This window comes from Cnephaeus nilssonii (genome assembly GCF_951640355.1).
Source record: "Cnephaeus nilssonii genome assembly, chromosome: X".
NCBI classification, from domain to species: domain Eukaryota; kingdom Metazoa; phylum Chordata; class Mammalia; order Chiroptera; family Vespertilionidae; genus Cnephaeus; species Cnephaeus nilssonii.
Window position 1 is genome coordinate 91,970,876 of NC_137071.1, and position 24,482 is coordinate 91,995,357.

At 39.3% G+C, this 24,482-nt stretch overlaps 1 protein-coding gene across 4 annotated transcripts in view; it reads right to left on the reverse strand.

Annotated features, from left to right (window-relative positions):
* Positions 1–24,482, reverse strand: part of AFF2 (ALF transcription elongation factor 2) — a gene marked incomplete at both ends in the record, with an annotated part of 731,149 nt that overhangs the window by 175,612 nt on the left and 531,055 nt on the right. The window lies entirely within an intron of this gene.

The following is a 24,482-nucleotide window of genomic DNA, read 5'->3' on the forward strand; positions in this document are numbered from 1 at the left end:
ACTCACTGCTTTTTTTATTCTGTGTGGCTATGAGAGGCTTTCCATTCATTCCAGGGTAGCTTTACAATGACTTTATCACAGCAGTACCTAGGATATTTCTTCATGCTGCAAAGTACATGGTATATTTTCTGCATTCAACTTAGAAAGGATAGCTGTTCATTTTATCTGACAAAGATTCCTCCTATTCAGGTGTTTCTCTGGGTTCTATTATGAAGCCTTTGTCCTTTCACTTCAAAGTAAACAAACACACTCATTGATCTTAAAAGGACTATCAAATTTTACTGTAAAATGCATTATTGCCATATCATTTTCTTCAATACCCTAATAATGTTATTTCACATTATTCCATTTGTGACTCACCTAGTGCAGTGAAATGTCACGAATCTTCTTTCAGTGAGTTAAAGTTTCACAAGAAATAGAAAAATAAAATTATTTAAAACAATATGGAGCTCTGGCTGCTAACACATTATAAATGATTCTAGTATAGATTTTTAAACTCTGCATACTCAAAATACAAGGGCATATTTTATTAGTGTTCATGCAACTTTTAGGTAACTTTTCCCAATGTTTCATTCATCATCAGATGAGACGAGCTTGTCAGAAAAATTACAGTTAATGTTACTTAATGGTGGTTAAATTCAATGGGTTTGTTTCTATTTTATTTTACTTTTGCTGGAAATAATGAAAATATATGAACAACCTTTATGTTGCTTGCAAAAAATGTGTCCAGCTACAATGGTAGGTAACATAAAGCTTTATCTGATTTATATATCAATCTATGTAAACCTATTAGTTTGATCTAGGAAATATTAGTAATTCTAAACTATATCTCACAGCAGCGATTTGCTGTGTTAAGCCAGATTCATCTGCATAAATCTATACCTGTTTCTAGAATACTGAAATGCATGTGTGTGAAAAAGAAATACTATTAAGACTGTTACGTTTGTGGAATTTGGGGGAAAGTCAAACCATTGAGCTTCACCTTCAATAGCAATGCTTACCTCTGCAGAAGCAACACTGCTGTCGGTATTAACCACACCATCAATAAGACTCCTAGTTCTCAAGAGTCTTTCCACTCTTTTTTGGCTGGTCTGAAGTCACTGAGTTGGATCTCCAACCAGCTGGATTTAGAAATCCTTTTGAAAAACCACATCAGTTACCCATTTTAAGCCAATTCACTCTGGGCTTTCAAGGTAGGCCAACTGGCAGTCAAATTCAACCAGTATTCTGCCTACTTCTGAGTTAAATATCCCTAATTGGCCACACACCAAATGATTAAGACATGCACAGAAGGCACTGAACCTTAACAAAAGACACACAGTACAACATTAGCAATTCTGAGCTCTTGCTTGAAACTTTTCAATTTATTTCTCTCTTGGCTTTTATCAGAACTCAATTTCAGTGAAAGAGAAACAAAATAAAGATCTTCTGCCCCAAGGCCAGGGCCACTTGGGGTTGATTTACCCACAAGACTTTATCTTATGGCGAACATAAGAATCTTCTGACTTCTAAAAATCTAATTTCTACTTCTCTTCTAGTGGAAATATACATTCCTTCTCGCATTGCTACCTGGATTTCCAGCATCATTCCCACCCTACCCCCTCTTTCCCTGTGGACAAAAACAAAATACAATAACAGTAAAATAAGGCTCAACTAAGTGAGAAGCATGTATACAATAAGATGATTTTATAAGTTGAGAAGATTACTGGGCATCTGTATCTACCCTTGGTATTTCCTCAAATAATAACCATGAACCTAGATTGGAAGTTTACTGGTGTGCCTTTAAATGCCCCTGAAAGAATAACTTAATATGGCCTGAATGATATTTCTCTTTTAAAAAAGATTTTTAATTGATTTTTAGAGAGAGAGAAAGGGAGAGGGAGAGAAACATTGATGTGAGAGCAGAATATCAATCAGCTGCCTCCTGCATGCCCCCTACCTGGGATCAAGCATGTGACCTGACCTGAGTTGAATCCAGCAACCCTTGGAAAAGGGTTGCATAAGAAAATGTATAACCAATTGAGCCACATCCGCCATGGCCTTAATGATATTTCAATCTGAGATCCCAAACCTCAGTGAATAAGACAATCAACCAGCTGAAACCGGATTGGCTCAGTGGATAGAGCGTCGGCCTGCGGACTGAAAGGTCCCAGGTTCGATTCCGGTCAAGGGCATGTACCTTGGTTGCGGGCACATCCCCAGTAGGGGGTGTACAAGAGGCAGCTGATCGATGTTTCTAACTCTCTATCCCTCTCTCTTCCTCTCTGTAAAAAATCAATAAAATATATTAAAAAAAAAGACAATCAACCAGATTTTGTAAACTAAATGCAGCTGGATGGTCACTTCCTAGTGTAAGTAATCAAGACAATGCAAAGAATTAATTTTTGTACATGGGGACAAACTGTAGTCTAGCTTCATCTTTTGCATGTGGCCTTCCAATTTTCCCAGCATCATTATTAGAGAGGCATTCTTTTATTTTATTTCAAGTTTTGTATATTATTATTTTTTTAATGCCTAAAGTTTTACATATGTCTCCTTTTTCCTCAATTGACCCCTCCTCCAGCCATTCCCACCCTGGGCAAGCCCCCACTGCCCCAGTGTTTGCATCCATTGGTTATGCAAATATGCATGCATACAAGTCCTTTGTTGCGCTCTAACCACCCTCCCCTAACACTGGTCTCTGGATCTATTCTTGTTCATCAAATTATGTTGATCATTATATCCCACATATGAGTGAGATCATGTGATATTTCTTCCTCCAACTGGCTTATTTCTCTTAGCATAATCCTCTCCAGTTCCATCTATGCTGTTGCAAATGGTAAAAGTTCCTTCTTTTTTATAGCAGCATACGTAGTATTCCATTGTGTAGATGTACCAAAAATTTTTAATCCACTCATCTGCTGATGGGCACTTAGGCTGTTTCCAAATCTTAGCTATTGTAAATTGTGCTGCTATGAACATAACATTGCATATATTATTTTTGTTTGGTGTTTCTGGTTTCTTGGGGTATAGTCCTAGAAGTGGGATCACTGGGTCAAATGGGAGTTCCATTTTTAACTTTTTGAGGAAACTCCATACTGTTCTCCACAGTGGCTGTACCAGTCTGCAATCCCACCAGCAGTTTGAGAGAATCCTTTTTCTCTGAATCCTCGCCAACACTTGTTGTTTGTTGATTGGTTGATGATAGCCATTCTGACAGGTGTGAGATGATATCTCATTGTCGTTTTGATTTGCATCTCTCAGATGATTAGTGACTTTGAACATGTTTTCATATGTCTCTGGGCCTTCTGAATGTCCTCTTTTGAAAAAAGTGTCTATTTAGATCCTTTGCCCATTTTTTGATTGGATTATTTATCTTTCTTTTGTTAAGTTGTATGAGTTCTCTATAAATTTTGGAGATTAAACCCTTATCAGAAATATCATTGGCAAATATGTTCTCCCATGCAGTGGGCTTTCTTGTTGTTTTGTTGATGGTGTCTTTTGATGTGCAGAAGCTTTTTATTTTGATGTAATCCCATTTGTTTATTTTCTCCTTAGTCTCCATTGCCCTAGGAGCTGTCTCTGTAATGATATTGCTGTGACATATGTCTGCTATTTTGCTGCCTATGGAATCTTGTAGGATTTTTATGGTGGAGATGCATTCTTTACTCCATTGTGTGTTTTTGTTTTTGTTTTTTTTTGTAAAAAATTATTTGCCCATATGAATGTGGTTTTATTTCTGGGCTCTCAATTCTGTTCCATTGGTCTGTATATCTGTTTTTCTGCCAGTACCATGCTGTTTTGATTATTGTTGCTCTGTAGTATAAAGTCATGATACCTATGACTTTGTTTTGTTATTTTGTCTACCCCCCCCCAAACCCCCCTCAGGATTGCTTTGTGTATTAGGGGTCTTTGTGGTTCCATAGAAATCTGATGATATCTTTTTACTCTATTTATTCAAAAACTGACATTGGGATTTTGATGAGGGTTGCATTAAATATGTACATGCTGTGCATATGTACTGTAGAATACTACTCAGCCAAAAGAAAATATGAAATACTTCCATTTGCAACAACATGGATGGACCTTGAGATATATGCTAAGTGAAATAAGCCAGAAAGAACTAAGAATCATATAATTTCACTCATATGTCGAATACAAAACTGAAACTCATAAACTCAGACAACAGTATGGTGGTTACCAGAGGGAGGAAGGGTGGGAGGTAATAGAGGGTAAAGGGGCCAAATATATGGTGATGGAAGATGATTTGACTTTTGGTGGTGGGCATACAGATCATGTATCATAGAAATCTACACTTGTAACCTATATAATTAAATGTCACCTTAATAAATTTAAAACACTAAAATAAAAAGATAATACAAAGACAAGTTTGATGTATAGGCAGTGAGTTTAGCAAGATCTAGGTGTATGATTTGTAGTCATCTTTTCCTAGCAACTTCCAACCTCAAGTAGGGTGGTCTTACAAACTATATATTCATATAAGCTTCTCAGTACTTTTTATTTTCAACTTTGTTATTTTTCTGTGGATCATTCTTCTATTGCCAAATTAATTTATTTGACCTTACTAATAGCTGAGAAACATGATAGTTGCAAAAATGTGTGTCTGAAATGCATGTGTGAAATAAGTAGCAATAATGATGCATGAAAAAAATCTAAAAGTAGAGGCTTAATCCCAGAAATAAAGTTCAGTATTTTAATTCCCTCATATTATAAGGTAGCTGGTATAATATACTAGAGGCCAAGTGTATCCTCTTGCAATCTGGGACCCCTCAGAGGATGTCAGAGAGCCAGTTTCGGCCCAATCCCCGCAGGCCAGGCCGAGGGACTCCACTGGTGCATGAATCCATGCACTGGGCCTCTAGTATGCATATAAAGTCTTTGGTTAATCTCTTCCTGCCCTCCCCCCTCCTCCCTTCCCTCTGAGATTCATCAGTCTGTTCCATGTTTCCACGCTTGTGGTTTCCACTCCTGCATTGAGTGTCTGCTCCCTGGTGGTCAGTGTATGTCATAGCTACTGGCCAGTCAGCTGGTTGGCCCGTCGGTTGGTCGCTTATACCTTTATATCTATACTAATAAAAGCCTAGGTGGCCCTCATGCATGATGTCATCACAAGATGGCCTCCACAAGATGGCCACATGCACAGTGGAGGTGGGGCCCAGTGGCCACTCTGCGCAGTGCATCCTGGGGGTCCTGTGGCTTCATTCAGTGCAGAGGAGGTGTGTTCCGGTGGAGCAGGCAGGTCGTGGCAGGGGAGGGCAGTTGTGGGTGATCGGGCTGCAGGGGAGGGTAGTTGGGGGTGATTGGGCCTGCAGGGGAGCGGTTAGGGGGCTATCAGGCTGGCAGGCAGAAGCAGTTAGGGGCAATCAGGCAGGCAGGTGAGTGGTTAGGAGTCAGCGTTCCCAGATTGTGAGAGGGATCAGGCCTAAACTGGCAGTCGGACATCCCGCGAGGGGTCCCAGATTGGAGAAGGTGCAGGCCAGGTTGAGGGACATCCCCTCCATGCACGAATTTCATGCACCAGGCCTCTAGTATATATATATATATATATAGATTCCAAATACAATCACTGAACCATTTTTTCTCTCTCTACAAATTTTACATGATGCGTATTACTAATATGAGTATATATCAGGAAAAAATACAAAGAACAGTATGTAATTGGTAAAGGCAGAAAGAGTAAACTAATCAGAACTTACCTGTGCTACCCATCAATATTTTGGGTACTTGTATGTCCAATCAACTATCTACTATCAAGCTTCAGATAATGTGAATGAGAGAAGATATAATGAAAATTATAAATTACTTCTATGTTATAGGGATTATTTTAAAATGTGTTCATAACTGTTTAGTCAATAAAGTAAATTAAAATGATAATTAAATGGAGTACTGTGTACACAGAAAAAAAATCTTTGTTTTAAGTGTGTAGATCAGGGTCTTACATAAGCTTAACTACATACTAAGTGCTTTTAATAATAGGAGATCTTTTATCAAATTGCTTTAAAAAAAGGACACATTCTTGGCTTTGAATATATAATTTGGCTGTTTAGGAGGGAATATATCAGCTCCAGATTACTGGTGCTGATAGAGCCTAGTAGCACACAGAAAACCATAGCAAAATGGGATATTCTTTCCTTTAGACTTTGGATTGCTTGTAATGCAACCTCCCTTCCAATGTTTTTTTCTCAATTTAATGTTATGCAAGATTGCAGTCCAAACACACATTCCCAAAAAGGAAAGTTGGAGGACAGTCCAGAGCTGCCAGCTGGGAGACACAGTTTGAAATGGACAATCCATATACTGTGATTTGAGAGTTGACTTCATTACTTCATTTTAAATAATGCCAGCATTCTGAATGGTCTCAAAAATCACCAGGATAATAGAACTATTATCTCTCTTGGAAATATCTAATAAAAAGCTCTTAAGCACATTCAGTCCCTGGGTTTATAAAACATGGTAGTAAATTATCTCTCATGAATGTTCAGCGAGTATACAACATTTGTATCTCTATTCAGTCAGCTTTTCTCCCCACAATGAGGGAAGATGATCTGTGGGTGTAGTCAACCACCCAGGAGACAACTTATAGTTGCAGGTGGCCTGGGGGAAAAAAATGAACAAAATACTTTTCACAGAAGAAATTTCAGGGTGAAAATTGGTGGGATTTGAGAACACCTTCCATATTGTTAATACAAAATAAAAGTCTCCATTAGTTTTGAATAAAAATTGGAATTTCACTAAGTTGCCTAAAAGGGACATTTGACTTAAGACATACTTTCTCAGCTGGTGGGGCAACTAGAGGAAAAGTGGAGTGAGGGTAGTAAGATAAAAAGTAATGAGCATCTCTATTCCAGGTAAATATTGAAGTTGAGTCTACATACAATGGTGGACAAAAGTAGGTTTATAGTTGTGAGTACATGAAACATAGTTTATTATTGTATTATTTATTTAGTAATTATTGTATTATTATTATTATTACTAGCGTTCCCGTTGCAGGAAAAATCCTGCAATAGGATTTCCTGCTGCACTCTACCCAGCCCTGCCTGCTCTCCTCCCTTGTCCCCCGCCCCGCGTTCTCCGCCAGCCCCTCTGCTTCCCCCCCCACCCCCCATCCTGGCCCGCCAGCCCGCTCTCCTTCCTTCTCCCCCGGCCCCGCCTCTGCTCCTCCCTTCTCCCCCGGCCCGCGTTCTCCACCAGCCCCCCTGCTTTTCTCCCCCCAGCCCGCCAGCCCGCTCTCCTTCCTTCTCCCCTGCCCCACCTCCGCTCCTCCCTTTTCCCCTGGCCCCGCCTTCTCCGCCAGCCCGCTCTCCTTCCTTCTCCCCCGGCCCCGCCTCTGCTCCTCCCTTCTCCCCCGGCCCGCGTTCTCCACCAACCCCCCTGCTTTTCTCCCCCCAGCCCGCCAGCCCACTCTCCTTCCTTCTCCCACGGCCCCGCCTCCACTCTGCCCTTCTCCCCTGCCCCGCCTCTGCTCCTCCCTTCTCCCCCGGCCCCGCCTTCTCCGCCAGCCCACTCTCCTTCCTTCTCCCCCGGCCCCGCCTCCACTCCGCCCTTCTCCCCTGCCCCGCCTCCGCTCCTCCCTTCTCCCCCGGCCCCGCCTCCGCTCCTCCCTTCTCCTCCCCCTGGTTTGCTTGCTTCTCTGCAGCTTTGCTCCCTTCTGCAGCTCTTGGCTTTCTATGCTGTCTTGATATGCAAATTAGCCGCCATCTTTGTTGGGGTAATTTGCATATTTGTCCTGATTGGTTAGTGGGTGTGGCTTGGCTGGTGGACGTGGCTTGGGCGTAGCGAAGGTGCGGTCAATTTGCATATTTGTCTATTATTAGATAGGATTATTAACCTACTTTTGCCCACCCCTGTATGCACGGAGAACTCTGTAATGAATTAGTTATCCAGATCTCCATGGCCTGAAATTCCCCACAATGTCAGGAGGGCAAATGTGGCTCAGTGGTTGAGTATCGATCTATAAACAAAGAAGTTGCCAGTTTGATTCCTGGTCAGGGCATATTCTCTGTTTGTGAACTTGATCCCCAGTGGGAAGCATGCAGGAGGCACCCAATCAATGTTTCTCTTCCATCTATATTTCTGTCTGTCTATCCTTCTCCCTTCCTCTCTCTCTAAAATCAATAAAAACATATTTAAAAAATATCTGAAATCAGTGTTCTACAAATAACAGACCCAGGATTCACCCTGTATAATTACCTCAGAAAAACTTTTAATAAACTGTTCAAGCTCAATTCCATATGGAAGTTCAAACTGTGTTTAGCCAAGTTATTTGAGGGCTTACTTAAATGCTTGAATTTATTTCTGAGGCCATTTATTTTCAGGTAGAGGAAATGAGTTCCCAAAAGAAAGCATCATAGAAGAACTGAGACCCACATAACGTCAATCTCGGTATTGCTGTAAGTGTCCCCGCGTGGTTTGACCCTCTCTCCAAAAAAGACTAAACACATTTACTTTAAAAAGCCAAGCCATCCAGAATCTTATTGAAAACATCCCAGTGAAAGCAGGAAGGTGTGTCTTCTGCACTCCAGATGTGCTTACACTTGGGTGCACATATTTCAAATGATGTTGCATAGCTCAGCCCTGGCTCCCTTTTCAAAGGCATTTTACTCTATTTGAAATGATAATTCCAAGGTAACCTTTCCACACAGGGTTCTTTAAAGAATTCATGTTTTGAGAGATGCTATGCCACGTTTTTAGTTACTGATCTAATTCATGTTGAGTGTGAATATTTTGCACACCAAGGATTACATGCTATTTCAAATGTTAAGTCATAAAAACTGCTCTTAAATTCTCATTAATTTGTTGTTAGATTTTCAGCTCATGGAATTTGTCTGTGAACCAGGCAAAGTGAAGGGGTCGGGGAGGGCTTGAAGAATTAGGTTCCCATAAGAACAAGAATAGGTTGTATTTGATTGACTGCTGCTAAAATATGGCATTTCACTAATTATGAATGAACATTATGGAACTACTTCTGAGGCAGTCTGTGGCATCTCTATCTCTACTTGTGTTAGCAAAAGTTACTGGACTATAAATAATTAATATTAATGATGAGCAAACTCTCACCATGGACTCCAGTGTTTTTTTTTTTAATTATATTTTATGCTATACAAGTAAGCATCACTTTGCACAATATATTTGTTTCTGGAAAGCACATGTAAATTGATGTTTTGAAAATCAAACCATATTATAAATGCATGATATGAGCTTACTATTTAGAGGAAAACTGCAGTGAATAATTTTCAAAGTAAAGGATTCTTTTTAAGAGTGAAAAATTACCTTTTATTCTCATTGGAAATATATGCTAGAATTTTTGTGACAGGTTTATTTCAAGTGAAAAAATATCTCTGTTATGTCTTCTTTTTCTCTCCCATGTAAATTGTGAGATATAATCCAGTGATTACTATCAAGCAGCCAAATTACAGTACAATGGAGTGGGCATGTGGATGGTCTTTTTCTCAGTTGTTTTTTTTTTTTTTTCATTATGAGAGACTGTCATGATTCATCTGCTTTGTCTCTAGCCTTCTTTTGAGATGAAGGAGCTATTGAAATGCGATTTATGATAAACATTGTCTTGAAACCTTTCCATATATTCACATTTTACATTATTGGAATTAAGCTAAAAAATGGTTTTACACTATAGTTTCAAATGTGGATAATTGTTTAATGGCTTCAAACTGGAAATGGTTTGACATGGCCTGATGTGGAAAATTAAGTCTCATTATATATTACCAAAATTTTAATACAGAGTTAAAAGACATCAAATATTAATTGAAACATATGTTTTAAAGTCAAGTTACTTTAATTCAAAACTAAAAGTTTTAGCAAGAGCAATCGAAAGATGTATGTTTAGGAATACTTCCTATTATTCTAAAATTTTGGAAAAGAACTTCTAGGAGTTTTACATAAAACTTTGTGTATAGAATGGTGTTTGAGAGAATTGCTCTCCCACAGAGGTGGTCTCTTGACCAAGATAATTTATGCTGTCCACAGAATGATCACTTTCCAGAACACCTTTACTTGTACTGATATATTAATTTTACCTACAGTTTTAGGCTCTTATAATAATAATAAAGGTGCCATTAAGAAATACAATGGATTCAAATTCTAAATGATATAAAATATTGGAAAGATTTAATTGAACCTCTTGGATTCTATTTTTAGTTAATTTATATCACATTCAGAATCAAATTGCTAAAGATAAGTCTTTGCTCATAATTATCTTCTAAAACTGTTTTAACCCTTCTTTTAATATATCACTTACCTAAATTACTTACAGTGCATTTTTCCTAGCAAGGGAAGGAAAAATATTAGTCTATTTGGCCTGAAACAGATATTCTAAAAACGCACACAAATATATTCAACAGTGCATATCTACTTTATGGCAATGCTCTCTTAACTTAGTGCTTAGGAGTAAAAGAAAATGGCACCTCAGTGGATTATTTTTCATAGTGTGTTTAAGCAGTGTGTTTACTAAGACACTCTTACAACTACATGCTCATATATTTTGATATACAGTACGTTCTACAATAGTCTGTGTTCTGAGATTTCATTCTTATTTTAAAAATCTATTTAAATGTTATCTTATTTCCAGAAAAAATAACAAAAACAAGGGATTCATAGTCAAGCCTGATCATAATTAAAGGCAAAGTCTGAAATGCATCATTAGATGAAGGATATAGAAGCAGATATGCAGTACCAGGAATGATTTGCCTAGGCAAGGGAGTAAAGTGTTTATTTAAAAGAAGGGTGGGGCTAGTCCATGACATTTTATTCACATGTTTACTTATTCAGATGAATTCTTTTTTGTGCATGCACAAAAATGGGAATTCAGAAAAGGATTATGTTCCACCTGATTAGAAAACTGCTAATGTGCTTGTTATAATATTTCAGAAGCAGTTATTCATGTTTGTGTGTATACCAAAGCAATCCACAGTTATAACTCAGGAAATTATTCCAGCGGTGATTTTATAAAAGGTGAGAGGCTATCCTGGGAATTAGGGCAGATAATATCCTTTGGTCAAGTTTTGGTCTTCCTTTATCAATGAGGAGGTGTTATTTCACAAGACAATTGATTCTGGTGGATTCTACGGTTGGATATTCCACAGGTATGTAGAAAATCCTGGTTCAGGGGTTTTCATGGAGTCAGCCAGACACAAGTTCAAGACATGAACCCAGTGAATGCAGAGTGGTGCAGCCACTGTGGAAACAGTATGAAGTTTCCTCAAAAAATTAAAAATGGAGCTGCCATATGACCAAGGATTCCACTTCTGGGGATATATCCAAAGAAACCGGAAACACTAATTCAAAAGAATATATGTACCACTATGTTCTGCAGCATTATGTACAATAGTCAAGATTTGGAAGCAGCCCAAGTGCCCATCAGTAGATGAGTGGATTAAAAGGCAGATGTATATTTATAAATTGAATTTTATGTGGCTGTAAAAAAGAAGGAAATCTTACCTTTCACAACAGCATGGATGGATGTGGAGAGCATTATGCTAAGTGAAATGAGCCAGTCAGAGGAAGACAAATACCATATGATTTCACTTACATGTGCAATCTAAATAACAAAATAAATAAACAAAATAGAAACAGATTCATAGATACAGAACACAGACTGAGAACTGCCAGAGGGGAAGGGAGTTGGGGGCTGGCTGAAAAAGGTGAAGGGATTATGAAAAAAATAAACACTTCATAGACACAGGTAACAGTATGGTGATTGCAAGAGGAAAAGGAGTTGGGGTGAGATAGAAAGGGGTAAATTGGGGGAAATGGGATGAAAGAGACTTGATGTAGGATGGTGAACACACAATACAACATAGAGATGATGTATTATAGAATTGTACACTCGAAACCTATATAATTGTATTAATCAATATCACCTCAATGAATTAAATAAAAGTTTAAAAAACAGAAAGATAAAATAAAATTGCTTTGAGGCTAAACAAAGTCATTTGAATTTCCATATAAATTAAAAAAATATGCCTGACAATTTCTACAAGACAACCTAATGAAATTTTTACTAGGATTGCACTGAATCTATAGATTTGGGGAGAATCGAGAACTTAACCACATAAAGTCATTTAATGCATGAGTATAATGTCTTCATTTATTTAGGTTCTAGAGGCCTGGTGCACGAGATTTGTGCACTGGGTGGGGGAGTCCCTCAACCCAGCCTGCATCCTCTCGCAGTCTGGAACCCCTGAGGGGATGTCCGTCTGCCAGCTTAGGCCTGATCCTCCCAGGGATCAGACATCTCTCTCACAGTCCAGGGCTCTCACAGTCCGGAACCCCTTGCTCCTTAATGTCTGCCTGCAGCAGATGCAGGAGAGGCTCCTGCGCTCGCCAGCCATGAGCCCGGCTCCTGGCTGAGCAGTGCTCCCCCTTGGGAGCACACTGACCACCAGGGGGAAGCTCCTGTGTTGAGCATCTGCCCCCTGGTGGTCAGAGCACATAATAGCGACCTGTCATTCAGCAGTTCGGTAAATTTGCATATTATGCTTTTATTATATACTATAGGCCTGATGCATGAAATTTGTGCAAGAGTAGGCCTTCCTTCCCCCGGCTGCCAGCACTGGCTTCCCTCTGGCACCTGGGACGCGGGCTTCCCTCACAGCCCCAACTTCATCCCGAAGGTCGTCCGGTCTAATTAGCATATTATGCTTTTATTATTATAGAGGTTTCTTCAATTATTTTAGCCCTGTTTTATAGTTGAAAAATATTTTATTAAATTTACTCTTAGGTATTTCATGTTTTTGGATGGTATTGTAAATAGAATTTTAGTTGCAATTTTCAATTGTTTGTTGCTCATAGCTAGCATAGAAATACAATTGATTTTTATATGTTGATCTTGTATCCTGTGACTTTGCTGAATTCACTTAGTTCTGGTGGTTTTGGTGTGGATTATGTGGGCTTATGAATGTTTCTTTTGTTTGCAAATGTAGGCAATTATTTCTTCCTTTATACCCCCTTCCCCCCAAAATGACATGAACCCACTGTTATTGGTTGTGAGAACGTAATTGCAGTTCATGAACCTCAGTTCCTCCTATGTAAAATGTTGGTGATAGTAGTGCCTACATCTCATTGGTTTGTGAATATTCAATTACCTAGTGGATATAAAACACTCAGCATAGTGCCTGGCACTTAATAAGTCCTATATTGTATTTAAAAAAAAATCACATAATTAAAAGTACAATTGTGGCTATGATAAGATGTTGTGATGAACTCCAAAAAGGAGCACAATGTGCCTAGTACCAAAAGTGTAAGCATTTAAGACATTTTAGCAATTCTTCATTTTTATACTTGGGGGCTAGGGTAGGTGGATCAACAGAGGAAATGTCCAATGTATTCCACATTTTCTAGTTCTAAACAGGTCTTGCTCCAACTGAAAACCTCTGGGACAAATCAGGGAATGGAGTAAAAGGCTTCCCAAGTGGCTAAAAATTAGAACATAGTGCAAATGTCACTGAGTCAGAGCACTCAGTAACAATGACAGTAATAACTATAAGTATAAAACAGTTAACGTCTATTAAGAACTTCCTATGTACCAAGCACTGGGATAAGCACTTCAATCATTTTGTCCTATTATTTAGGTGCTGTTACTACCCCTGCCATATAGATGAGGAAAATGAGTGACACAGAGTTTAAGTAACTTGCTCAAGATTACATGACTAAATGATAATGGAGCTGCGATTTGAACCCAGGCAATCTGGTCCAGTTCAATCTCTATATTATATTGCTTTCCGTGATTAAATTGCACACAGACATACATGTGCCTATGTACACACATATGAATACACTAATATTTATATTTCTTCTGATGATACTACCTTTTCAATATGGGTTGAGGAATCTAAGAATAAATCAAAATGTGAATATTAATTCAGAATGATTGATACCTTCTGGATTCTTCTTTCACTACCTATCATTTACTCAATAATGTTTTCTGGTTTGCCTAGGTTCTACTCCCAGAGGTATCTTCTTTGAGTGTTTTTGCATCTTTACTGTGCATCTTGGCTTTCTGCCACACTGAATAGCACAGTTGTTTCTGAATAGTATAGAATGAGTTGAAGTTGATTTAAATTTCATGCAGAAAACAGCTTTGCTTTAAATCACAGCCATTTTCATATTTTAAAAAATGCATCAAGACATTCACTTTTTATTCCCTACCTCCAGCAGACACACAAACTCTTTATAGTAAACCAAAAGTCAGATAATTTCAATTAAGAGGCTGTCCCTGACAATTGTAAGCAACTTTTCTTCAATTTTTATGGTAGGAATGCACTTTTAAGTTTCTTACTGATTGCGAGGATCTAGGTGTAGTTACTACAGCAGCAACCTGGCATTTTAATCCAGTTAGTAAAGGTCAAGACAGGTCATTGGTTTTATACCCTCTTTAATCTCAAAATAAGAGCACACCCACAAAAAAGCATGAAGATAAGGGGTGGCCCTAATCCCAAAACCCATCTCTAAATAAGATTATAAAAAATATGTGATTTTTTTTAAGTTTTCAAATTCTCCTACTAATGTTCAAACTATCACTAAATAAAATAATGATACCTTGGTGTGAGTAGGTGCGTCCAAAAATTCACTCACTCTTCTCAACATGTTGAAACATATGTGCTGGAAATATCTAATTGAACTAGGAGAGGAATGTTACACATAGTGACTGATTTTAAGTCAATTCCTCTGTCAGCATTGGAAATTAATCCTTTGATTCAAACCACATCAACACAACACTTGAGAAGTAATGGTGGATATTTTCAAAAAGAAAACTACACTTAAGAGGCTTGGGACTGAACCTTGCTGCACTATGCATTATGTGATCTTGGGCACCCCACTTAACCCATCTGAGCATGACTTCCCTTACTTCTATCACTGGGAGAGAAGTAATGCAAATAATTGACTGCAATGCCCATGCATGAATTCGTTCAATGTCAGCACAATTCACTAAGCAGTCTGAGTAATATTGCATTTCCATTTTATATATGATGAAATAAAGGCTCAGATAGTACCACGTGACTTCATCAAGTCACAAGACAGGATGTGAGAGAGCTGGGATTTGAGCCACCCAGAAGTGCAGACATGGAAGCTTAGGTCTTTCTGGGGCAATAACTATCTCCCTTGTCTCCAGGCTACCAGGATTAATTAAAGACCAAATGTAACAAATGTAAGGATTTGTAGAAATGGAAAATGTCCTATAATTTGAAAGTATTATTATTATCAGTGTTGCCTCTGTTCTCAGCAGTAATTGTTCAATTGTAACATTGTACAGATGTGGCATATACAGTATAAGTAATAAAAGTTAGGCTGGTGGGAATGCAGGCTGGTTCAGCCACTATGGAAAACAGTATGGAGTTTACTCAAAAAATTAAAAATGGAACTTCCATTTGACCCAGTAATCCCACTTTTAGGAATATATCCCAAGAAAACAGTAACACCAATCATAAAGGATATATGCACCCCTATGTTCATAACAGCGCAATTTACAATAGCTAAGATTTGGAAACAGCCTAAGTGCCCATCAGCAGATGAGTGGATTAGAAACTGTGGTACATCTACACAATGGAATACTATGCTGCTGTAAAAAAGAAGGAATTCTTACCATTTGCAACAGCATGGATGGAACTGGAGAGCATTATGCTAAGTGAAATAAGCCAGTCAGAGAAAGATAAATATCACATGATCTCACTCATTTGTGGAATATAATGAACAACATAAACTGATGAACAAAATAGAACCAGAGTCATAGAAACATCGAACAGACTGTCCAACCTATGAGGGAAGGCATGGGGTGAGGGAGTAAGAGATCAACCAAAGGACTTGTATGCATGCATATGAGCATAACCAATGAACATAGACAATGTGTGTGGGGGTGAGGGCATGTGCTGGGGGGTGGGGTGGCCAGGGAGAGGTCAATGGGGGAAAAGGGAGACTTATGTAATACTTTATCCAATAAAGAATTTAAATTTAAAAAAAAAGAAATAAAAGTTTGAGTTTTATAATCTAAAAATCCTAGAGGGAAATTCCAGCTCTTTCACTAAGTATGCGATCTTGAACAAGTCATTTAACTGCTCTGAGATTAAATTTCCATCTCAAAATTAGTTTAATCTTACAGGGGTATTGTGAGGATGAAAGATGATGAAATGATTGAACCAGAGAAAAAGCACTGTGCACAGAAACAGACAAGCTGGTTTACATAGTTAGTACTAGCATTAGCTGTGTGGCCATGGGTATTTAGGATGTTTGAGCTCTATAGGGGACAACCCTGGGATTGGTGATAATGGTGGTAGTGGTGGTTGTGGCAATGATGATGATATCCTATCTCATAGAGTTGTATTGAGGATGAAATAGCTAATTCTTATAAACAGTGCTTGGCATATAGAAGGTGCCTAGAAGTGTGGTGGCTATAATTACCCAAGCACATTGCTCAGATGCAGTATCTTTGCCTCTTTTTTTTCTGTACTATATGATATATGAAAATGGTTTTGGAGAAATCTAGAATGACCTTTACAATCTTCAGATATTCTAGATCATTTCCATGTATTATAAGGTACTTAAATTTTTTCTCTTAAAAATCTAGAAATAGATTTTTTAATGTTGGCAATATATGCAGAAATGAAATCACTCTTGAAATTGGGTAATGCAGGTGGCAGAACTGTAGGTTGGTTTCTGTATAAATCATTACCTTTTACCATCCTTTTTCCCTCATCACTCAGGTTATTGTGGAACCTTAGCCAAGGATCAGGCAGTTTATTAAGGGTTGTCCTAGTAGATATTGGGTGCCAAAATTCCACAGGGTAACAAAGAATAGAAATTTTGTTTATTTGGTTTCTATAAGGCATACCCTAGTACCACCCTACTTCATCCCTCTGTCCCACTCTTGGCAGCATATTTGGAGATGTCAATTAAATCATGTTGGGACTTTTTCCTTTTTTGGTCCTCATTATTGAAGTGGATGGATGAATCGCAAAGAAAGCCATTTGTTAGAGTTTTCGACTGATTTTACAGATGTTATTGTGTAAGCATCTATGGTATTCTACCCCACTCATCAGCAAAATGGAGGGGCTGATAGCAGCTCTGAGAAGGTGTCAAGAGAAAACCATTTAAACATAACATTCTTGATAACATAATTGTGGCAAAAGATCTAGCTGTTTGCGAAACACTTGATAGCATGGAAAACCAGAATGAATAGTTTACAAGTGGGGAAGATATTTCTTTTCATTTACTTCAGTCTCAGTTGTTTTTGTTGTTGTTTTTTAACTTCTAGGAATGATCCATGACCTTGTCTACACTGCTGCTATATTTTCTTCACCTGGCCCTACAAGATTTGTCAGCACTCTGATTGATGAGTTTTGGCCCTGCTGCCATTTGGGGAATCTGGGGACAACACAGCATGTTTTAATGGGAGTGCAAAATAGTGGCTTCCACTCCCAGTTCTGCCACTCCCTAGTTGGGGGACTTTGGGCAAATATCTTCCCTTCCTAAGCCTGGTTTCTTTTCACCTGGCTATATAACAGGATTGCTGTGACACTCACATGAGGATAATGCATTGTGTGAAAGCGCTTTACAGTGAATACTCACTGTGCACAGGAAAAGTAGCTCTGGTAGTAGTATTTCACAATCAAGTAACTGCAAAAAGTTACTGTTCAAGATGTCGAGAAAAGTTACTGTTCACTCCCAGTTACTGTTCAAGATGTCGAGAACTTAAAAATAAGCCATTGGTTGATAACATTAGGAATATTTGTTAGAGGATATAAAGCAAGTTTCCAATTATCAAAGAGATTGATAATCATGAAAGTTCATGGATGAACCTCTAACAGAAACAGACCCAAATGTCAGTTCTCTTTTTCTCACTTCAATATGGCAAAATTATATTTTTTGAGCAGGATGTTGTTTGTATCACATGCCACTGAAATCAACCATATAGAGATCTTATATGGTGGTATAACTCCCTTTCAGTCATGGATCCTTCTGCTTCCCCAAAGGGAGCATCTTACAGGCATGGTGACACAATCTGGCTAAAGGCCCTGATCTGAGGATGGAACTTGCTTACAGAATGTTACATTGGCATGTGCAGTATAACAAGACCTAACTCAGTGACAGTATTCACATCTAATACTTTTCCTGATCTAAATCAACATGACAGAGACCATTGTCACCTCCATTGTGGTTGTCCACTTTGGCTTAACACCAGGGCAAGATAACACCTGACTTCAAATCAGTAGGGCTATCTCCAAAGTGCCCATAAATGACTTTTTTTTTGCAGGTTAAGACCATACCCTCCGAGTCTGTCCTGTACTGGCTTTGTTACTGTGGCCCTTTGGGCAACTCACTCAATGTCGCTGAATTTTAGTTTCTGTTACTGTAGAATATAATAGAAGTGATTTCTGTGGGCTTGTTGTAAACAGAGAAAGATCCTAGCACATAGTAGGCATTCAATAAATATGAGTTTGTTGAGGTATCTAAACTTCCCTAATTGTGAGTTCCTTGAGGGGAGGATGTGTGGTGTTTCACCCTGACTTACCATAGTGCTTTGCTTAGAGCCTTACAAACAATAGGGGCATAATTATTTTCTGTTGAAAGAAATGAAAGTGTGAATGAATGAATATAAACATGGATGCAAATCAGGTAGAAGAAATACTTGATTTTTCCATGAGAGAAAAAGACATGTGCTTCTAATTACAAAGGTGTCTCAAAATCTACAGAATCTTAGGCACATGAAGAACAACACAGAAAATGAAATCTGATCTTCCAAGATTTATGCTACCTGAACAAAAACATCTATGTTTTCAGCCTTTATAATGAAAGTGGAAATCCACAGCTCCCATTGAAGGAGCCCGTTTTCAATCTTGGCACCTGTCAAATACCAGCAGTTTCAGTGCTTCTTATTGTGAACATTCCAAATGCCAATATTGCTTGTTGTCACATTAGCCAATATACAATACTCAAAATAAAACCCTCTTGATGTCTAATTACTTTTCTTAAGAACATCATGCTGATTCATTTCAAACTGTGAATTACCTTTAATTCACAGCTTGAACAGACTGCCAAATATTGTTTTCTCTGCTCCCAGGTGGCTGTCCCTGATGTGATGGAGAACTTTCAAAAGTATATTAAGTCCTTATAAAAGTTGGCAAGCTCTGAGATGCCAGGCAGATTAAAAGCTAGAATTGGCACATGTCTCAGTTTGAAAACCAGAATGGCTGCAACCAGTGAAAGTCACCGAGATTGCCAGTTTATCAGGAGAGTTTAGTCTTGTTTGATAAACCAAAATAATGAGTACTATTTCTAAATTCCAAGTACTAAATCATGTATTCTGATTAAGAATTAATCTGATTAAGAAAATAACAGTCATTTCCCCCTGCCTCATTACACAGTCACATTGCAAACAAAATTGCATCTAAGTAGCAGATCAAATATCTGTTTAGGGAAGAGTATGTGAAATTGCTAGAGATGTGGATTATTGCTCTGCAATAAGACATTGTAGTTTTCAAATCTCAAATCAGAGTCTTAAAAGAGTCTTAAAGGAAACACTTTGGATGATGATAATTTTTATAGAAGTACTAGCGGCCCGGTGTATAAAATTTGTGCACGGGAGGGGGCGTCCCCTCAGCTCAGCCTGCACCCTCTCACAATCCGGGACCACTGGCTCCTAACTGCTCACCTGCCTGCCTGCCTGATCACCCTTAACTGCCCCCGCAATGGCCTGGTCACCCCCAACTGCCCCCCTGCCAACCTGGTCACCCCCAACTGCCCACCCCCCGCCAGCCTGGTCACCCTAAACTGCCCCCCCCATCAGCCTGGTCGCCCCTCACTGTCCCCCTATCTTGGCTTGGTTACCCCTAACTGCCACCCCCCCACAGGCCTGGTCGCCTCACACAGCCCGCTGCTCAGTTGTTTGCTCGTCCCTCACTAAGCCCCCTGCCAGCCTGGTCACCCCATGCAGCCTGCTGCTCAGTCATTTGGTTGGCCCTCACTAACCCCCCTGCCGGCCTGGTCACCCCACACAGCCTGTTCGGTCGTCTGCTTGGTTGTTTCTGTTGTGATGGTTGTTTAGGATTTTATATATATAGATGGTCAGGATTGTAATGAATGTGAAGAACTTTTTTGAGGGTAAAACGTTTCAAAATTCATCTAGGAAATAACGTGAGGCTTGTTATTGGTTACAACAAACTGGAAAACATTCTGATAATCTTTCTATTCTCAATGGTAATGAAATCTTCAGACAACATAGAGAAAAGTTTAGAAATAATGCTTTATTTGAAGAAATTTTTACTTGATTTTGTATCATCTAAAACAAAGAGGTATAAATTCTTATGGGACTCCTTTCCACCAACTTCATCTCTACAAATCCATTTGAAGATTGTCTCCATTTTTAAAAGGTTAAATATGGTGTACCAAATCCCTGAACCTGTCAGATCCCATGAGGAAGGGCAGCCTGGTGGGAAGAGAGATGGCTTTGAGCCTATACAGCTTTCAGCCTGCTTTCAAGTTTTCCCATCAGGGAGCAATGTAACTTACTTGGTCCTTCTGTGTTCTCATAGCCAAAATGTCCTTTCAAGATAAATGTGTATGGTCAGTTTGTCTTCCCACTGGACTATGCACATTTCATGTGGGGGGGGGGGCTGTATTCTAGCTTCCATTTTCTCATCTGTAAAATGGAAATCATTTGGAGTCCCTCCAGGATGGTTTGCAAGTGCAATAGGGTGAGGCATATAAAAGTACCTGACAGGGACCTCGGGCATAGCCTGGCACATGTGCTTAATAGAACAATGATTATTGTATGAGACTTCTGGCATTCCTGTAGTAGTATAATTCCTTTCCTCCTAACTAGTGTTCTAAGGATTTGTTCATGTAGTGTGCATACTCATCACCCACAAGTAAACTAAAGCTGACTACAACTAGTCTGTTTCCATTAGACCTTTCATCAATTCTCTGGGTCAATGACTGGGATGTTTTCAAACCTGTCACTAATACTATAAGTGGAGGAACTGGTTTTATGGCAATGAAAGAACATACACCTTTATATTGGGCATTTATGGAAACTCTAGGCATTCTCAACAACATGGCTTAAAACATAGGATTTGCTTGATTAAAAGGGTGTCTGGATGGTTTCCAACTGGACAGAGTCCAGATGCTAACAACCAAGTGTAACTAAAGAACTGGTTATTTGGAGCAGCCATCTTTTTAATAACACTCACAAAATTAACTGAAATAAAAGGTTGACTAGATGGATACCTTTGAGGTCATGGATGTTGTCTGAAAATGTGTCTCAGGGCCATCAAATATATTTTATCTGTTCTTATTTAGGACTAGAGGCCCGGTGCATGAAATTTGTGCACTCAGAGGGAGGGAATCCCTCAGCCCAGATTGCGAGAGGGCACAGTCCAGGCTGAGGGACTCCACCGGTGCATAATTGGGGCTGGAAAGGGACACAGTAGGTTGGCCAGCCAGGGAGAGACCATGGGAGGGCTCCAGGGTGTGTCTGGCCCATCTCACTCAGTCCCAATCAGCCAGAACCCAGCAGCAAGCTAACCTACCAGTCAGAGTGTCTGCCCCCCTGGTGCTCAGTGCACGTCATAACAACTGGTCAACCTGTCAACTGTCTGCCCCCTTGTGGTCAGTGCATGTCATAGTAAGCAGTTGAGCAGCCTTAGCATATCATTAGCATATTATGCTTTGTTTGGTTGAACAGACAACTGGATGACTGGACACTTAGCATGTTAGGCTTTTACTATATAGGATGACTCCTAAAATTTCCAACTAGGTGATGTATTTTTATAAAGCCACTGTATTGATGTGATATTATTATCAACTAGATGAAGCAATCCAACTAAAAAAATTCAAGTTCTTTGGGTTTGGTTTAAGTTTTATCCTCCATCATTCCTTAATGGCTTCATTAAGAAACTAGAAAGTAATACAATAGCTGATGTGCCCATTTAATCCCCAAATCTTGTAACTGAAATATATGGCTCTTTTAGAATCAGAACAGGCATGGTATTAATATATAAATATACAACTCTACAGTCTGGGAAATATAATTTGACCTTCATAAGCCCATGCTCCACCATCTTTTTGTGGACAGAGATCGTTTTATAAGGAGGCTAGGAACTCAGATTTGGAAGGCCTGGCTGGATAAGGCCTGTTCCAAGATTATAATACAACCCAGACTCATATAAGCTGAGGAAACAAAAATCTGTTAGCCCTTCTTTCCTGTAAAAATTATTAAAGGTTAAAGTTAAATGCACTTTTATCTTGTTAAGTTTAATTACTAAAGAGTATGACTATCTATAATTGAATTCTGACAAGTGTTTGTATGTGTACCTGCATGTGTAGACTCATGCAAATTAATTTGCTTAAATTTACCTTAATGGGCTCTATCTTTATACTTTGAAATAAAAATAAATTCCCCTGTGATTTAAACTCACATGTTCTGAATACTAAGTCAGTACTTTCCCCCCAATACCATATCTGTTCAAACCCAGGTCTTGAAACTCCCTCAGTCCAATGCTCTTGCCTCATGGGCAGTGAGAATCCCAGTTGGACTAGGTAGGATGCTAACCCATGAATGAACACCCCACCCCATAAAATGTACTGTGTGTCAATGGAGTACACTGAGCATAAGAAAGACCCAGTTCTCCAAAAGGCCCCAGAGAGAGCAGTGGCTGTAAAGAACACAGAGTAAGCCTTGCTGGTTCCTAGCTTGCACTCAGGGAAATTTGGGCCAGTGTTTTCAGACCTGGTACCCACACATTCAGTGCTGATAAACAATCCAGGCTCAAATGTAAGATCTGCAATTTTATAACCAGTGAAAAGAGGAGAAGATGAGAGGAAGTAATAAAGTACACCAGTAATTAAGGAATTTTATTTTACAAGAATCATCTCTCTCTACTGCAGTAAATGGCAGGAGTATATCCAGGATATTTGATGATTATGGGAAGGTTTTTTTCCTGTAGCAGGGCCTACTTAGGGGTTGCTTCCAACCAAGCTCCAGCCATCAACAATCGGTCTATACTCACAATGTTGTTAGTTGCCAAATAGAAAATATTAGAAGATGGCTTAACTAGCACACTGTACTAAAATATGGGAAAATGAGTAATAGTTAAGCTTAAAAAAATTGGGAAACTAAAAGTCAAAATAATTCTTATAATAATTTTTATCTATTCCATACCCTACAATACAAAAAGAACTTACTTCAGTTGAAGTCTGATGCACAATACTTGGACTTTAGACCAGGCAGCTAAACAGAGAGCAAGCAGCTCATTGATAAAATGGACCCAGTGTCTTCTAGTGTTATTGGTGCTTCTTATAGAAAACGTTGGACCTATTGAATGCAGTATATACCCTGTGCTATGAAGTGCTATTCTCTGGAAATGCAGCCTCAAACTATAAACCATGATTCATGAGTTTATTTCTGTTAGTCACAAACTATTGAAATAATGGCATTTTAGGGTCAATACGGAAATCAACATATCTCACAGTGGGAGCCTAATATTCTTGCTTTAGATAATTTTATAATGGGAAATCCTCCTACATAATAAAAAGGCAATATGCAAATTGCATCACTCCAATACGCCCACAATTGGGCCGGGTGGAGGCGCGGGGGGCGGGACTCAGGGTGGCCGATTGGCTGGCGGTAGGAGCGGGGGGCGGGGACTCGCGAGTCCCCGACTCCCGCTCCTCCCACCGGCCATTAGGCCAACGCTGGGGAAGGACCCATGGGGCCAGCAGAAGACGCTGGTGGTGGCCGATTGCGTGGCTGCTGGCAGCAGTTTTCCTCTGGCCACCCGCTGATCGGAGCACCTCCCGGATTGGAGTTCCTCTCCTGGTAGCCGATTGCGCTGGCGGGAGGCGCTCTGATCGGCGGGTGGCCAGAGGAAAACTGGTGCTGGCGGAAAACTGCTGCCAGCAGCCAGGTGAAAGTCTATTGCACGAAACTTCGTGCAACGGGTTTCTAGTATTTTTATATTTTTCATGTTTAGAAATCTACATTGATTTCTCAAACCTCAAGTGCACACGTGTGTGTGTGTGTGTGTGTGTGTGTGTGTGTGTGTGTGTGTGTGTATTTTATTGATTTTAGTGGGAATGGGGCAAAGTAGGAGGATAAAATCTGTTGTTTATTAGCATAGCAAGGGGTAGGGCAATTAAAATGTGATTAAGGCAAAATGAACACAATCAAAGATGATTTTGATTTCTATGTTTCTATATAATTTGGTCTTTAAGTCAGGATAATGGTTTTTATCCCCCCCTTATTTTTTCTCACTTCTTTAAATGGATAATTCTTGGTTGTTAAAACTGAACTTTGAATTAGAGGGCACAGTATGGAAGGCCAGAAAACAAAATAAGAGGATGGGTGATGGGGTTAAGGCTTTGGGTGCTTTGCTGCTAAACAGAATCAAGAACGTGGAAATGGTATTGACTTTCTCTGAGCCTCAGTCTATTTGGAAATCATTCCAAATTGTTTTATGCAATTATTTGTGATCTTC